Here is a 15,745-nt window from a genome sequence, read left to right on the forward strand (position 1 = left end):
GTCAACAATAAAGACACTACATTTAAATATGGTCCTAATTTATCGTCATTCTGAAAAGCATGGATTGTTCATGTTTTGCGTTTAAATACACAATGACACAACTATCCATGGATTCAAACGATTTTAAAAAACAAATTGTATTAAAAAAAACTAGAATAGCAACTAGTAACGGGACAGAAACTGGTGTATACTGCGCGCAACAGGTTGAAATGAGGCTCAAACCGTTGCTACCCCCGCGCTGCCGCCGTCCTCGTTTGTACTGTACGTTAAACGTTCATTTAGGCTCCGTAAAGGCTTGTGCCCGCTCAGTGTTTGCCGTGTGTGTCGACTGATGAGAGTGAACTGTGGACAACAGCTGTGTCAGGCCCGGAGATAAGGAGAGCGCAGACGCAATGATGCAAGCGCCTCTCTTTTTTGCGAAATTTGTCCCGGACTGGCCCACGTGGCGCTGCGGCGGGATCAAGTGCGGGTCAAAATCATAGACGCGGACAGTAAAGAGGTCCAAACGCAGCACGACAGCGTCACCGCGGGAAACACTTGGGTTCACAAACTGGGGATGTCAAAGTTTAGAGTTACTTTATCGTTATTGTGAGAGAAAACATCATGATTTAATGGTTATTCACGATTTAAATGTTTTATTTTCTCTTGTTAAATTCTTTATTCATGTTGTCTAACACGTTACTATTCCTCAAGTTTGAGACCAGCTTTATGAAATCAAACTTTCTGAATGACAAAATAAAGTTAATGTGACAAAAAACAACTTTTTTTTTCTGTAAATTGAATTAAAAGACTACATTTTGCTTTTAAAATGGTCACAATTATTATTTTTTCCTGAATAATCACAGTAATCGATTAACCGATTAATATGAGATCCCTATAACAAACACTGTAGGTAAAATAAATGTCATCACATACAAAATGATGGTGTAATTTAGTGAACAAAATCATACTGAAGGAAACAAAATGGCAAAATACAACAAAACTGTAACGTCCCTGTGCAGTTTTAGAGTGCAAGACCACATGGTAACACTAAAAAAAATGACTTTTGTTTTGTGCTGTGTCTGGAACAAAGTGTGTTTTGTCTCATTGTGGTCTTGAAATGGATATTGTTTGTTTTTATGAAGACAAATGTGCTGAAATTAATTAAAGGGCTTGTCCCAATGCAAGCAGCACCTGATACAAACTTTACCTAAAGAAAATGGAAACGCGTTAAACCAATAGTGAACACGTCATAGTTGATTATTGACTAGTTGAACCGTGTTCTTTTGTCGCTGGCCTCTGAAACTAACTTTGAATCCATAATTCATAGCGTTACTGACTTCAGGCTCGCACCACCTACACGCTTATGACCAAAGTGTGAAATTTAAGCAAAATCACATCTCTTAACCTCACATTTCAGACGGTTCATGGCACATTGACGGGCGATAATGCCACGCGGCCTGAAATGCAAATGACACAATCCATTAGCGTGAATTCAAAATGGTTTAAGAACACATTAAGACGCTTTATAGTAACCTCCAATTTTATTCGCCTTAATGAAGCAGGAAGATAGTTTATTACCGATGATTCAGGCTGAAGTGAACTCCAAATATCCTAACTGCTTGATGAAGTACCGTATTTTCCGCACTATAAGACGCACTTAAAAGCATTCAATTTTCTCAAAAAATGACAGTGCGCCTTATAATTCAGTGCCTTATATATGGATTAATTCTGGTTGTGTTTACTGACCTCGAAGTGATTTTGTGTAGTTTGTAGTCTTATATATGAAAAATGATCGAAAATAGACCATTCATTGACAGTGCGCCTTATAGTGCAGAAAATACGGTAGTTAACAATTCTTAATAAATAAGGACTAATGATTATTTTAGTACAAATACATTCTATTGTACATTACCAATTAAATAAAGGCTGAACTGGTGACACTTTATTCACAAATAAAGTGTATTATTGGTGAAAATCTGAAATATTATTCTCTTTTTTGTCGCTGTCTTTGTTACGAAAAAGGTCTTTTCGTACGTGTTTTAGCCTCTATAGCCCAGATAACGATGATCAAATAACGACTAGGGTTATTTATTATAGTCAACACGATTTGTTAATTACGAATGAAGTCTTTGTTCATGCTTTATTAAGTCTAATTCATGTGTAGTTAATATGTGGCACCAAAAAACACCATTCAATTCTATCTTTTGTCATTTGGAAATACCATGAATACAACTTGAACCCAGCAGGGCAAATATACAGTAGGTATAATTTTTAAACGTTCGCCCTCCTACCAGGGGATCGCCAGTTCTAAACGAATGTCTTTGCTTCTTTCGTTATTTTGAATCGTATCAGCGTTTATTGTGCGTCTTTGTTATTAGATTGTAATGTTTGAGCTGCTGCGTCCAAGTCAATTCTCCTATGGAACAAAAAAAAAACTTAACTAAGTAAACGGACTAAGTAACGAATACTGCGCCAACCTGTAAAACTGATTTGTGTGTCAAGGAAAGCACTACTACAACTACTACTACTACTACAACTACTACTACTATAACGATTACGCCTCACAGTGTTGTTACTACGGCTCCTCGTGCGCTGCTGAAATATGCCGTGAATGCAGCGTAGTACAGCGTGTTCCCAGTCTAATATTTGATCATGCGTATGTGTGTGTGTGCGCTTCGCCTATAGCAACCGGCAGTAAACAGGGCGGACCTGTGTCGCGGCGGGTGAGAGACAGGGTCACGTCGGAGTAGAGGTCGCGGCTCGGCGTGATCCCCGACGCTACATCAGACTGCACAGAGGTGACAGGCAGATGAAAGTGATGGAAGGAGAGGAAAAAATGCTTTATTTTACACTTATTACAATCTAACGAGCTGATAAATTGCACGCATGTAAGGTTAATTCAATGTTAATTAGTATTTATTCTGCCCACATTTATGCCTTATTACTTTTGCTACATATATTTGCGTTTATGGACACTTTTATATTAAAATATTCTCCTTATTACTGCTTATTACTGCTCATTAGTATGATGTTAAAGGGCGTTTGACAGGTTTTTACGATGTTCTAATTTTGACTTTATTTGGTGTACATTGGTCTGTTGTACATATAAATGATAGTTTACACCAATAGAGTAAGTATTTGAGGAGAAATCTTGTAGAAAAATCTGTAGAAAATGACAGGAAGTGACATCACACCAGGGACACTCATTCCAGTCAAAGTTTATAAAGAATTTACACAAAGAAACAACTTTTTGGACTCTAAAAACATTAATTCAACAAAATAAATTCACTCTCATATATTTTTATTTGTTGAATAAAAACAAACATTAGACAATTTTTTTCCCGAGAGTTTGTTGGGTAATTTCCTTGTGTGATGTCATCCATTTTAAACAGGAAGTGAATTATAAACCTATAAAAAGGTGCTATTCGGTGATAAAGTTTTTATAATTTATAGCAAAATTCAAAATATATTTAGTGTCATCATGTCAATCATGTACAAAATGTTTTAAAGTGCCCCCTACAGGTCGGGCAACTCACTGAAATAAAATGCAGTTACAAAAGCATTATACTAATAAGTAATCAGAATCTGAAGGAAATGATTTTAGTTACAGACATGCAAAAATGAAATAAAGTACTCAAAAACAAAAATCTAATAATAACCATACGTACCGCAATAAGAATAAATATTATAAATCTTCATTTTTATCAGCTAAACCCCAGTAAAAACAGAATACATATTTACATGTTCCTGTACAGTGTCACGAGTGAACAGAAGAACGCAAAACAGTAACAGTTTTGCAGTTTGAACAGTTTTGCAGTTTGAATGATAATGATAATATTAGTAAGTGCAGTAAATTGCTAATTAGCAGCACATTAACACATACATGAATATGAATTAGCATAAAACAAAGCTCTTACATGCACTTACAATTATAGCAGTTGTAAGATTTGAATATGTGTACCTGAAATAAAGTGTAAAGCAGAAAAACTAACGTTATGTGTGCTAAACAAGTAAAATAATACCGTATTTTCCGGACTATAAGTCGCACCTTTTTCATAGTTTTTGCCGGGGTGCGACTTATACTTATATTTATACTTATATACTTATACTCCGGAGCGACTTATATGTGATATTATTTGTTATTTTCACACTTGCAACCGCATTTCATACTCCAGTGCAACTTAAATATGTTTTTATTATGCATTTTTTGGCTGGTGCGACTTATAGTGCGGAAAATACGGTAGTAGTGTCGTGACCTAGTTTGGACCTGTGATAGCAGTAGACGGTCATAGGTACAATGTAATTAGTTGTCAAATAAGTTTCCTGTGAATTTTCTTAAGCTATAATATCTTATCACCCAATAGTTTTTGTGGAAACCGTTTTTTAAGGCATTTGACTTGAATACATTGCATTTTTTCCCCAATTACAGGTGTCGTTGATGCGTTAAAAGGCAATGAAACGACAGCAACCTTTAACACCTTTGCATTTTCCCTACCTCTAATCTCTGGTACAGAATAAACAACCCCTCTGTACAGTAACGGTACAAATGATTTAATTTAGACGGGGGGGAAAGAAACGTACACTCACCACTTCTCAAACGAAGCGTCGATATGGCGTAAAAAGAACGCGCGGGCTCCACTCAGAGAGATTGCGCTTATGCTAATTTATGTAGCGCCAGTAAATTACAACAGCTCCTTTTGAATTGACCGGCGCCGATGTAGATAGTGTCGGTGAAACGGGCGTAATACATTCGCGTCGGAGCCGTACAACCACTCGTACCACTCTATAGAATGAGAATGACACGCATGTAAACGGTTGAGAGGCTTAAGTCTCTGACACGCTAGCAGGACGCGACGGTATCAGCGTACAACCCATTTATGCTCATGTCGTTTTCAAAAGCAAGCTTAACTAATGCCCTTTTTATGTTCCTGCAAATAGACAGTGAATCCTATTGTTTTCCGTGTACCGTATTTTCCGGACTATAAGTCGTACCTTTTTTCATAGTTTTGGCCGGGGTGCGACTTATACTTATATTTATACATATATACTTATACTTATACTCCGGATCGACTTATATGTGATATTTGTTGTTATTTTCACACTTGCAACCGCATTTTATCCTCCAGTGCGACTTATATATATGTTTTTTTTCTTCTCTATTATGCATTGGCTGGTGCGACTTATACTCCAGAAAATAAGGTAATAGAGAAAAAAAAAAACATATATAAGTCGCACTAGAGTATGAAATGCGGTTTTAAGTGTGAAAATAACAAAAAATATCACATATAAGTCTCTCTGGAGTATAAGTATATAGGTATAAATATAAGTATAAGTATAAGTCACATCACGGCCAAAACTATGAAAAAAAGGTGCAACTTATAGTCCGGAAAATACGGTATTTGTGATGATGTAAGAAGCCTTGAAACACACAAAACTGTCTTTGGATCTTGTGTTTTGTCTATATTTTCTACAAAACAAACCTAAATCTTTTGTCAAGCTCAATTCAGGCAATTCCTTTGTATAAAAATTGAAATATCATCATCAAAAAAAAAAAGAAAAATGAAACCTCTTGACCCCAGTTCCTGTTTATGATATTGTCTGGTATAAAAGGGAGTAAGGAAATCGCTCCGTAAGCGTTCGAGTTCAAACAACATTTTGTTCTGGTACGAAACGTTTAGCATCGCGCTCGAACATCCATCATCCACGCTCGGCTGCAGAAAACGGGTCCGTCCTTACAGTCACGTCACAATAACCCGAGTCAATGTAATGGTTTTGAGCGTTATGGGATATGCAGAGTCACCGTCACATGAGTAAATGTGTAACGACGGTGTCTTCAATAGTGAACCCAGAACTAATGACTTGTTTCATTCTATATTAGGACGAGTCTAACGTTGGGGTGTGTGTTTAGCACGTCGGAGAGTGTTTTATGCCCGAGGGCGCGTTCAACACTTACACACGCCACACCAGTCTAAACACGGGACTAAACCCAGGGCTAAACTCTACTACTACTACTACTACTACTACTACTACTACTACTACTACTACTACTACTACTACTACTACTACTACTACTACTACTACTACTACTACTACTACTACTACTACTACTACTACTACAAATGTGACATGCGAGTGTTTCGTGGTTACAGTTTAGTCCCAGTGTTAACGGTCGGATCTACATCTATTAGAAAATATACAGTAATAGTAGATCATAAGCTTGTACAAGGGAATTTAAGTCCAAATATTAGTTCAATAAATAAAATAATAAACGTTTCAATGCATTTCCCCCCCTGTTTAATGCATTTTTTCCCATGTTATGCATGTTTTCCCCTGTTTTAGGCATGTCTACCCCTGTATAATGCATTTTTTCCCCCTGTTTTATGAAATTTTTCCCTGTTTAATGCATTTTCCCTCTGTTTTATGCATTTTGTTCCAATTTAATGCATTTTCCCCCTGTATAAGGCCTTTTTTTCCCTCTTTAATGCCTTTTTCCCCCGTTTAATGCATATTTCCCCTGTTGTGTGAAGCCCTTTCGAATTGCCTTGCTTATGAATTGTGCTCTACAAATAAACTTGCCATTAAATAAAACATATAGCGCGCGCGTGATGTATAAAGTGATCAAAGCGGGAGCTCCGTGGTCAGTCATCTCTGTGAACATGAGGCTATAATAAAAGCTCCACCGTCAGCTGCTTTACGTTGCATCAATAGCTTGTTACACAGCTTTGCATAAGTAATAACACATTAAAGTGCTTAGCCATCGGTGCATTATTCACGAGCAGAAGAAGAAGAAGAAGAAGAAGAAGAAGAAGAAGAAGAAGAAGAAGAAGAAGAAGAAGAAGAAGAAGAAGAAGAAGAAGAAGAAGAAGAAGAAGAAGAAGAAGAAGAAGAAGAAGAAGAAGAAGAAGAAGAAGAAGAAGAAGAAGAAGAAGAAGAAGAAGAAGAAGAAGAAGAAGAAGAAGAAGAAGAAGAAGAAGAAGAAGAAGAAGAAGAAGAAGAAGAAGAAGAAGAAGAAGAAGAAGAAGAAGAAGAAGAAGAAGAAGAAGAAGAAGAAGAAGAAGAAGAAGAAGAAGAAGAAGAAGAAGAAGAAGAAGAAGAAGAAGAAGAAGAAGAAGAAGAAGAAGAAGAAGAAGAAGAAGAAGAAGAAGAAGAAGAAGAAGAAGAAGAAGAAGAAGAAGAAGAAGAAGAAGAAGAAGAAGAAGAAGAAGAAGAAGAAGAAGAAGAAGAAGAAGAAGAAGAAGAAGAAGAAGAAAACAGCAGATCGCCGGGTCCTGACTTTTTATCACGCGGAAAAGGCCCCGAACTCCTCCCGTGTCGTCACCTACGTGTGCGTGTGTGCGCCGTAGTCGTAGGACCCGCGACTACGAGCCGATCCGCTCCCCCGCGCACGCACGCAACTGAAGGCCGTGGCGCGCGGGGCACCGTCCAGGCCCCGGCGGAACCAGGCGCGCGCGCGCGCTCAGGCCCCGCTGAAAGAAGTCCCCCCCCGCGCGCGCGGCGAAAAAGAACCACTTTGAGACGCCGTAATGCCGCGCGTCCATCCGCCCGGGACGCTCGCGTTAACTTTGCCGAGCCACTTCGCACCGACACAACCTCTCCACAAAGTCCCCGTACCCATCCCCCCCCCCCCGGGCTTTACCGGGACAAGTTTGCGGGACGAGGAAAACGGGGCTGATCCGCGACGCGTTTCGGGTGCGCGAGAGACGGGATCGCGCGAGTGTCAAAAGGTGGCCGCGGACTAGCTAGGCCCGCCGCGGAGCCCATCGGACAAACATGACTATTCAACAACGTTTTTACGCACGCGCTACGGGGATAAACACGCGAGCGCGGCGGCGGACGGGTGTCACCGGGGAGTCGTGGCGTGTCGGCGGCGACGACGCGGGCGAGATCCCGGAGGGAAAAAGTGTTGTTGTAGGAAGTCCAGAGGCAGTTATGGCGTTGAATGTATTTCTAGTGGAAAAGTTTCGAGCGCGCGGCGTCTCTCCGCACCGCTCCCTTTGACGCAGATGACACCGCGTCCGCGCTCGGCTCCTCGCTCCGGGGCCACGACAGTGCCGCGCGGGCTAACGCAGCTTGTGGCCGCGGTAAACGTGCATTAGCATCGGAGCTCATCGGGCACAACACAAGCCTGAGCCGCAGTGCTGCAGAGAGCAAAGATTTTGTCTCGGGCAATACTCACCGGAGCGGGTCCGGACCGGTGCGCTGGGGCCTCCGCGGGGTAAAATAGGGCAGTGGGGCCGGTAGCGCGCCGTTGCCAATCAGCGACGGTTCATGTTTCTCCGGCAAAGCAACTTAAAAGGAGGAAAACTCCTGCCCTGTGCATTCTACACTACAGTCGCAAAATGGTGAATGAAGCCCCAAAGCCTTGACAACCAGCGGACGCGTCCAATGGCGACGCGCGGAGCCGTACAGTAGCCAATGGGACGGCGCGGAGCACGCACGGGGGCGGGGACACGTGTCAAAGTGAAACTGATCGACGCGCGGTGCCGGCCAATGGCGGTGTGGGAAAACACTGAACAGCTGTTAGGAGAGCGAGGCTGCGGCGGCCAATGGGAGCGCGCGCGAGGCGGGGCCACGGCCACAGTGGAGGAATGAAGGAGCCCGAGCCCGTGAACACCGTAAACACCGTAAACACCATAATAAACACCGTAGACACACGCAAACGGGGCTATGGGCGCCGCACGCGCTTCAACGGGAGGTGAAAGTACAGCGTGTGCGAGGAGAAAGTCACGCGGCTCATTCTCGTGCATTAAGGGGACAATAACGTACAGGGCTGTGACGATTAATCTGAATAATCGTAGTCGACTGTTATATTAATCGTAATTATGTTTTGATTATTCGTTATCTGAACTATAGAGACCCTAACACACACACAAAAACTCTTACAACAGCAAAAACAGCAGCATTAATGAATAAAAATGTCAAAAAAGAATAAACTATTTCAGATTTTTATCAATAATACACTTTATTCGTAAATATTCTATATCCAAAAGCCCAGGCACAAGCCAAATAGTCTGACGGTGCCGCCGTGTTTCAAAGGAGGTCAAAGGCATTACTCTGCCATTAAATGCACGCTTTTGCACCACTGTAAACCTGTGCCTGACGACAGACTCTAAAACACATGCCAAAATACATTTTATAGCAAAGACAGGGGCATTATTAAATCACAATATCATAAAACGTACAAACAATTTCAGATTTCAAGCAAAAATACACTTTAATTGTACGTAATCTTAATTAAAAAGTCTGGATTCAAAAATCTCTCAATGTACACTACAAATACAGCAATTGTTCAACCTGATAAAATCGGTTTATTTCATAATCGACTACACACAAATACGTCATTGCAGAATGTATAATTTTCTACCCATTACGGTCAACTTGAAGCTATTCATACTGCTGCTGCTTCACTCAAAATGTCAAATATGATAACAATGTCTGCGAGCGCCAAGCTGAGGTTTACAGGAAACCTTTTTCTTTCACTGCATATTTCCACTGCAGCCTCAACACGGAATAGCCTCTCTCTGTAATAAAATTGTTTAATTACATTGCCCGTTTATGTGCAGTGATGAAAGCGTTTGATGAGAGTGGTTACAGTTTCAGTAGTAGTTTATTCTTGGTTTGTTTCCTAGTGAAGCGTTAGTTTTAGGTTAGCCCTGGGTGACATTATAAAACCCATGCAGAAAGTACCAGGGGTTTCCCTAGCGCCCAGACAACAGCGACAGCCAGAGAACGTGTCATCTAAAAACAACAACTGAATATGACGTAAGTTTGTTGAATCGCGCAGTCTAATTGTAGTAAAATGTTGTCTTTGGATTCACACTTGTATTTGCTTGGCCCTGGTTTGAGCCCAGTTTAATTCTTTGATTAGGTTTTTGATTTGGTCCTGATTTAGTCCCGGCCTTGTTCATGTTTAAGTTCCAGGTTTAGTCCTGGTGTAGTTCCATTTCGCATGGTTGACGACGAAGAGCCATAGTTTGCCAAATAACTGTCAAAGACAGGTAGACACTTGTTTAATCTTAGTTCACTTGTTTTGGTCTTGTTCTAGTCCGTGTTCACACTTGTACTTGTTTGATCCTGGTTTAGTTCACTTGTTTTGGTCTTGTTCTAGTCCGTGTTCACACTTGTACTTGTTTGATCCTGGTTTAGTTCACTTGTTTTGGTCTTGTTCTAGTCTGTGTTCACACTTGTACTTGTTTGATCCTGGTTTAGTTCACTTGTTTTGGTCTTGTTCTAGTCCGTGTTCACACTTGTACTTGTTTGATCCTGGTTTAGTTCACTTGTTTTGGTCTTGTTCTAGTCCGTGTTCACACTTGTACTTGTTTGATCCTGGTTTAGTTCACTTGTTTTGGTCTTGTTCTAGTCCGTGTTCACACTTGTACTTGTTTGATCCTGGTTTAGTTCACTTGTTTTGGTCTTGTTCTAGTCTGTGTTCACACTTGTACTTGTTTGATCCCGGTTTAGTTCACTTGTTTTGGTCTTGTTCTAGTCCGTGTTCACACTTGTACTTGTTTGATCCCGGTTTAGTTCACTTGTTTTGGTCTTGTTCTAGTCCGTGTTCACACTTGTACTTGTTTGATCCTGGTTTAGTTCACTTGTTTTGGTCTTGTTCTAGTCCGTGTTCACACTTGTACTTGTTTGATCCTGGTTTAGTTCACTTGTTTTGGTCTTGTTCTAGTCTGTGTTCACACTTGTACTTGTTTGATCCTGGTTTAGTTCACTTGTTTTGGTCTTGTTCTAGTCGTCGTTCAGACTTGTACTTGTTTGATCCTAGTTTAGTTCACTTGTTTTGGTCTTGTTCTAGTCCGTGTTCACACTTGTACTTGTTTGATCCTGGTTTAGTTCACTTGTTTTGGTCTTGTTCTAGTCTGTGTTCACACTTGTACTTGTTTGATCCTGGTTTAGTTCACTTGTTTTGGTCTTGTTCTAGTCCGTGTTCACACTTGTACTTGTTTGATCCTGGTTTAGTTCACTTGTTTTGGTCTTGTTCTAGTCCGTGTTCAGACTTGTACTTGTTTGATCCTGGTTTAGTTCACTTGTTTTGGTCTTGTTCTAGTCCGTGTTCACACTTGTACTTGTTTGATCCCGGTTTAGTTCACTTGTTTTGGTCTTGTTCTAGTCTGTGTTCAGACTTGTACTTGTTTGATCCCGGTTTAGTTCACTTGTTTTGGTCTTGTTCTAGTCCGTGTTCAGACTTGTACTTGTTTGATCCTGGTTTAGTTCACTTGTTTTGGTCTTGTTCTAGTCTGTGTTCACACTTGTACTTGTTTGATCCTGGTTTAGTTCACTTGTTTTGGTCTTGTTCTAGTCCGTGTTCACACTTGTACTTGTTTGATCCTGGTTTAGTTCACTTGTTTTGGTCTTGTTCTAGTCCGTGTTCACACTTGTACTTGTTTGATCCTGGTTTAGTTCACTTGTTTTGGTCTTGTTCTAGTCTGTGTTCAGACTTGTACTTGTTTGATCCCGGTTTAGTTCACTTGTTTTGGTCTTGTTCTAGTCCGTGTTCAGACTTGTACTTGTTTGATCCTGGTTTAGTTCACTTGTTTTGGTCTTGTTCTAGTCTGTGTTCACACTTGTACTTGTTTGATCCTGGTTTAGTTCACTTGTTTTGGTCTTGTTCTAGTCCGTGTTCACACTTGTACTTGTTTGATCCTGGTTTAGTTCACTTGTTTTGGTCTTGTTCTAGTCCGTGTTCACACTTGTACTTGTTTGATCCTGGTTTAGTTCACTTGTTTTGGTCTTGTTCTAGTCCGTGTTCACACTTGTACTTGTTTCATCTGGTTTAGTTCACTTGTTTTGGTCTTGTTCTAGTCCGTGTTCACACTTGTACTTGTTTCATCTGGTTTAGTTCACTTGTTCTCGATTTAACGAATATTCACGATTACTGAGACCAAACAACTGTGAAATATAAAATTTTCATTAATTCCAATTCAAGTTTGTGAATAACTTAAAGGTGGAATGGACGATTTTTTTCAGCAAATTTTTTTATCATATTTCCTCATGGCGTGGATAAATCATTTGTCCTGCCACGTATCAATCATAAAACGCACCTATCGCTCACCTGCAGCCGCGTCAGGCTCGTCCCCACGTTTCTGTGTGCCTAAGCGCATGGATCTATCATAATATAGTTCCCTCAGTGTACGGGGCAAATGAAGATGGAGAAAGACAGTTCGAGCTGACGCAGAAGTGGACAGAAATCTACAGGAGACGAGAGATGCGATGCGCTCTGTTGCGCTAATAAACAAACGCACGTGTGTGTTGTATCAGTCCACACGGGGGAGTGCGCATGCGCACTTCCACCTGCGTTCTGAAATCGCCGAAAAATCGTCCATACCGCCTTTAACTAATGTGACAAAAACAGCCGGACAAAAAAACAAACAAAAAAACGTTCTTTTTATATATATATATATATATATATATATATATATATATATATATATATATATATATATAAATATATATATATATTTTTTTTAAATGTATCTTTGCTTAATTTTGCTTCTAAAATTGTCAAGATTTTTGAATTTTTTATTTTCTTTACAATTAGGGATGTCACAATTATTAAGTTAATTGATCATTGTGATTATTCAGGTCATTATAATCACAAGAACAAAAAAATTATAATCGTGACCATTTTAAAGGCAAAATTAAGTATTTTTTGTTCAATATGAGCCCAAAAAATAGGCCTAAATGTAAAGAACTTTATTTGATCAAATGTATCATTATTTTGTCTTTCAGAAAGTACATTTTTGTAAAGCCGCTCACAAACATGAGGAACAGAAACATGTTAAGACCACGGGAACGAAAGAAAATTAAATATTTCACTTTTATTTGGTCACAATCTCAATAATCGCGAATAATCGTTAAATCATGATGTTTTTTCCCCCTTCACAATAATCATAAGACTGAAATTCGATATCGTGACATTCTATTCACGACTATAATGTGACTTGAGCGATCGCGGTTAATAATCTGGACATAGTAGAGATGATTAAACGTGTAGTGGTTTGTGTTCGGGGGAAACGTGCAGCTCGAGCGTTAATTGCAGCGCGTCGGTTCCACAGCTGCTCGACTGCGGCCGCGTTATGTAATAAATACAACCCCGCTTAGTAATTAGCTGTATTGATGTCAGTCATATAATAGTAGTAATCGTTACAGAGATAGTGTGTGCAAATGTGGGCGAGAATGCTCCGCAGTGAGGCATTATGGGGGATTTGAAGGACCGGTTTGAAGACAGTTTTATAATTCTTACGTCTTGTCCAGGTTTTTTTTTGGCTGTTACGTTTTTGCCTTTGAGTATTTTCTTTTGATCCTCACTACTGTTTTATGTCTGTATTTGTTGCCTTATGTTCGTTATAGGCCAGTCACGATAACGCAGTTTTGAGGTGCGTTATATTGTTACAGAAAATATCACAATAAGGGACAAAATATTGAAACTTGAAAATCTTGTGATAAATAAAGAATAATTTTACCTTCTACTGGTGAAGTTTGAACATATTAACAAGATAGAGCAAAGAAAAGAGGCACACGTTCAAGAGAGAGCCAAAAATATTGTTTATAGTTTCATTTATTGGACGATAAGTCCTGGTTTTGACGTTTTATTATTTTATTTAACCCACTTGCAACTGTGGATTTATATGGGACACTGATACTTCATAGACCGTTTTCTCAAAATGCATTTTTCTCCCAGAGACGTAAAGATCAACACACTAAATTGTATAATCTTGTACTTAATATGATTTTTGAAAGCCCATACGGATGGATTTGATCATATCTCATTCTAAACCTGATTTATTCACATTTCACCTACCGTATTTTCCAGACTCTCAGTCGCACCAAAAAAAGCATAATAGAGAAGAAAAAAACATATATAAGTCGCACTGGAGTATAAGTATATAAGTATAAATATAAGTATAAGTCGCACCCCGGCCAAAACTATGAAAAAAGGTGTGAAAATACGGTAGAGTTTTTAAATTCAATTTTCAGTTGGATCCAGTTTCCTCAAATACTAAATGAGATTTCCAAAGTCCTCTCAATACATATTTTATTGCTACAAAAATGTCCACAAAATGAAGCAAGCGTCCCTTATTTTTTTATAGGAACACTGTGATGATTCTCACATTTGAGTAACTAAACAACAGAAGAAGAGGTTTCAAATTGACACCTCTAAATTTAAGATTTGTTTCCCATTTTCCTGCCGCGTCTTGCAGCTCTCGTCCAGGATCTTTACAGACAAAGAGCACACTTTCTCTTCACCGTCAACACATCTCTCACGCCGCATCATCTTTTGGAGCTAATAGACAGTTCTTTCAGCTCCGTGTCTTTCCCTCCGAGCCACAGGTCGAAGCTCAAACACACAAACTCTCTGCTCCTTTTCTCCTTTTCTCCCCCGCCCTTCCAGCTAATCAGATCGGCCCCGATTGGCCGCGGCGGGTTGCTACGCGCGGGCCAATGAGCGCGCGCGTCGGTGAGGTCATCGCGCTTGTTGCCATCAGCTCGGGCCTGAACAGGAAGAGGAGAAAGAGAGAGAGAGAGAGAAGTCCCGCGGAGTAAATTGGTCCTGACGCTGGGATTACAGCTCCCGACTGTGACCCATATTCACACGCTGGGCCTCCCCGCTCGCTGTAATTACACGGGCATAACGAGCGCGCACGCACACGGGCGAGCGGGGAAGGAGGGCCTGCAGATATCAGAGATGGTCACGCACGGGCGATGATGCCACGATCAGCGCGTGATGTCACAGTTACAGTTTGCACGACGAGTCAAAGTCCAGTAGCGTCGCATTATTGTGTATTCAAATAAGTACATAATATGGCTGCGGTAAGTTCTGCAGTCGATTAATCGGTCTGTGGCGACTGACACTAAATGTGGTCGACTGTTTTTATTCAGATGGTAAAGATGCATTTGGTGTCTGGACACTTTAATCTGGCTTTTCGTGAATGATGATGGGCGCGTTTACAGTTTGCACAAGTAAAAATCTATCGAGTAGAATCAGATAACGCAATAATTAGTGTGTTTATCTGTGCACAAGAGAAATCTGATCACCAAAAACACCAGTGTCAGTTAATAAATGTATTTCTAGCGTAACTGTATTCGGAAGACAAAGTACAATGCATTTCAGACTCTTTCCATCTCTTTCTCTCTTGTTTTTGTCTGTTTTTTCGTTTTTTTCCTTGCACAGGTGTGAACAATCTGAAAGAAATCAGATTACTCAAGTGTTTACGTGACATTTCAATTATCTGAAAACTCCAGAAATCAGATCATGATCAGGCTTTTGTGTGTGCACGTAATTATAGCCGCTGTGTCCTTATAAACGTATTTAGTTGAACACTTTAGATTAGATTATACCGTATTTTCAGGACTATAAGTCGCACCTTTTTTCATAATTTATACTTAAATACTTATACACCGGAGCGACTTATATGTGATATTATTTGTTATTTTAACACTTGCAACAGCATTTCATACTCCAGTGCGACTTATACATGTTTTTTTCTTCTCTATTATGCATTTTTTGGCCGGTGCAACTTATAGTCCGATGCCACCTATAGTCCGGAAAATACGGTAGTGTAAACAACATAGGATTTAAACAGCTTTATATTGATTAAATCGTTTGTTATGCATTATTATACCACTGATTAAGGACAAATGGCACATGTTCTCACCATAAGAAATATTAATTAATTTTTTTTTCCGTTCAAAACTTAATTTGTGTGATCAAATGCATTCCTTTGATTTTAGAAAAGAAAACTCTGAATACCACCAG

General features: G+C 39.8%; 1 protein-coding gene across 2 annotated transcripts in view; it reads right to left on the reverse strand.

The window, feature by feature from the left end:
* cica (capicua transcriptional repressor a) overlaps positions 1-8,354 on the reverse strand; it is a 91,335-nt gene extending 82,981 nt beyond the window's left edge. For both annotated transcript variants that reach the window (XM_072448198.1, XM_072448197.1), the window contains exon 1: positions 8,159-8,354. The gene's annotated coding sequence lies outside the window, so the exon portion shown is untranslated. The remainder of the gene's footprint in view (positions 1-8,158) is intronic.
* Positions 8,355-15,745: the final 7,391 nt, after the last annotated feature.

This window comes from Eucyclogobius newberryi, unplaced genomic scaffold (genome assembly GCF_026437365.1).
Source record: "Eucyclogobius newberryi isolate DKJ021-1_F unplaced genomic scaffold, fEucNew1.0.hap1 SCAF_16, whole genome shotgun sequence".
NCBI classification, from domain to species: domain Eukaryota; kingdom Metazoa; phylum Chordata; class Actinopteri; order Gobiiformes; family Gobiidae; genus Eucyclogobius; species Eucyclogobius newberryi.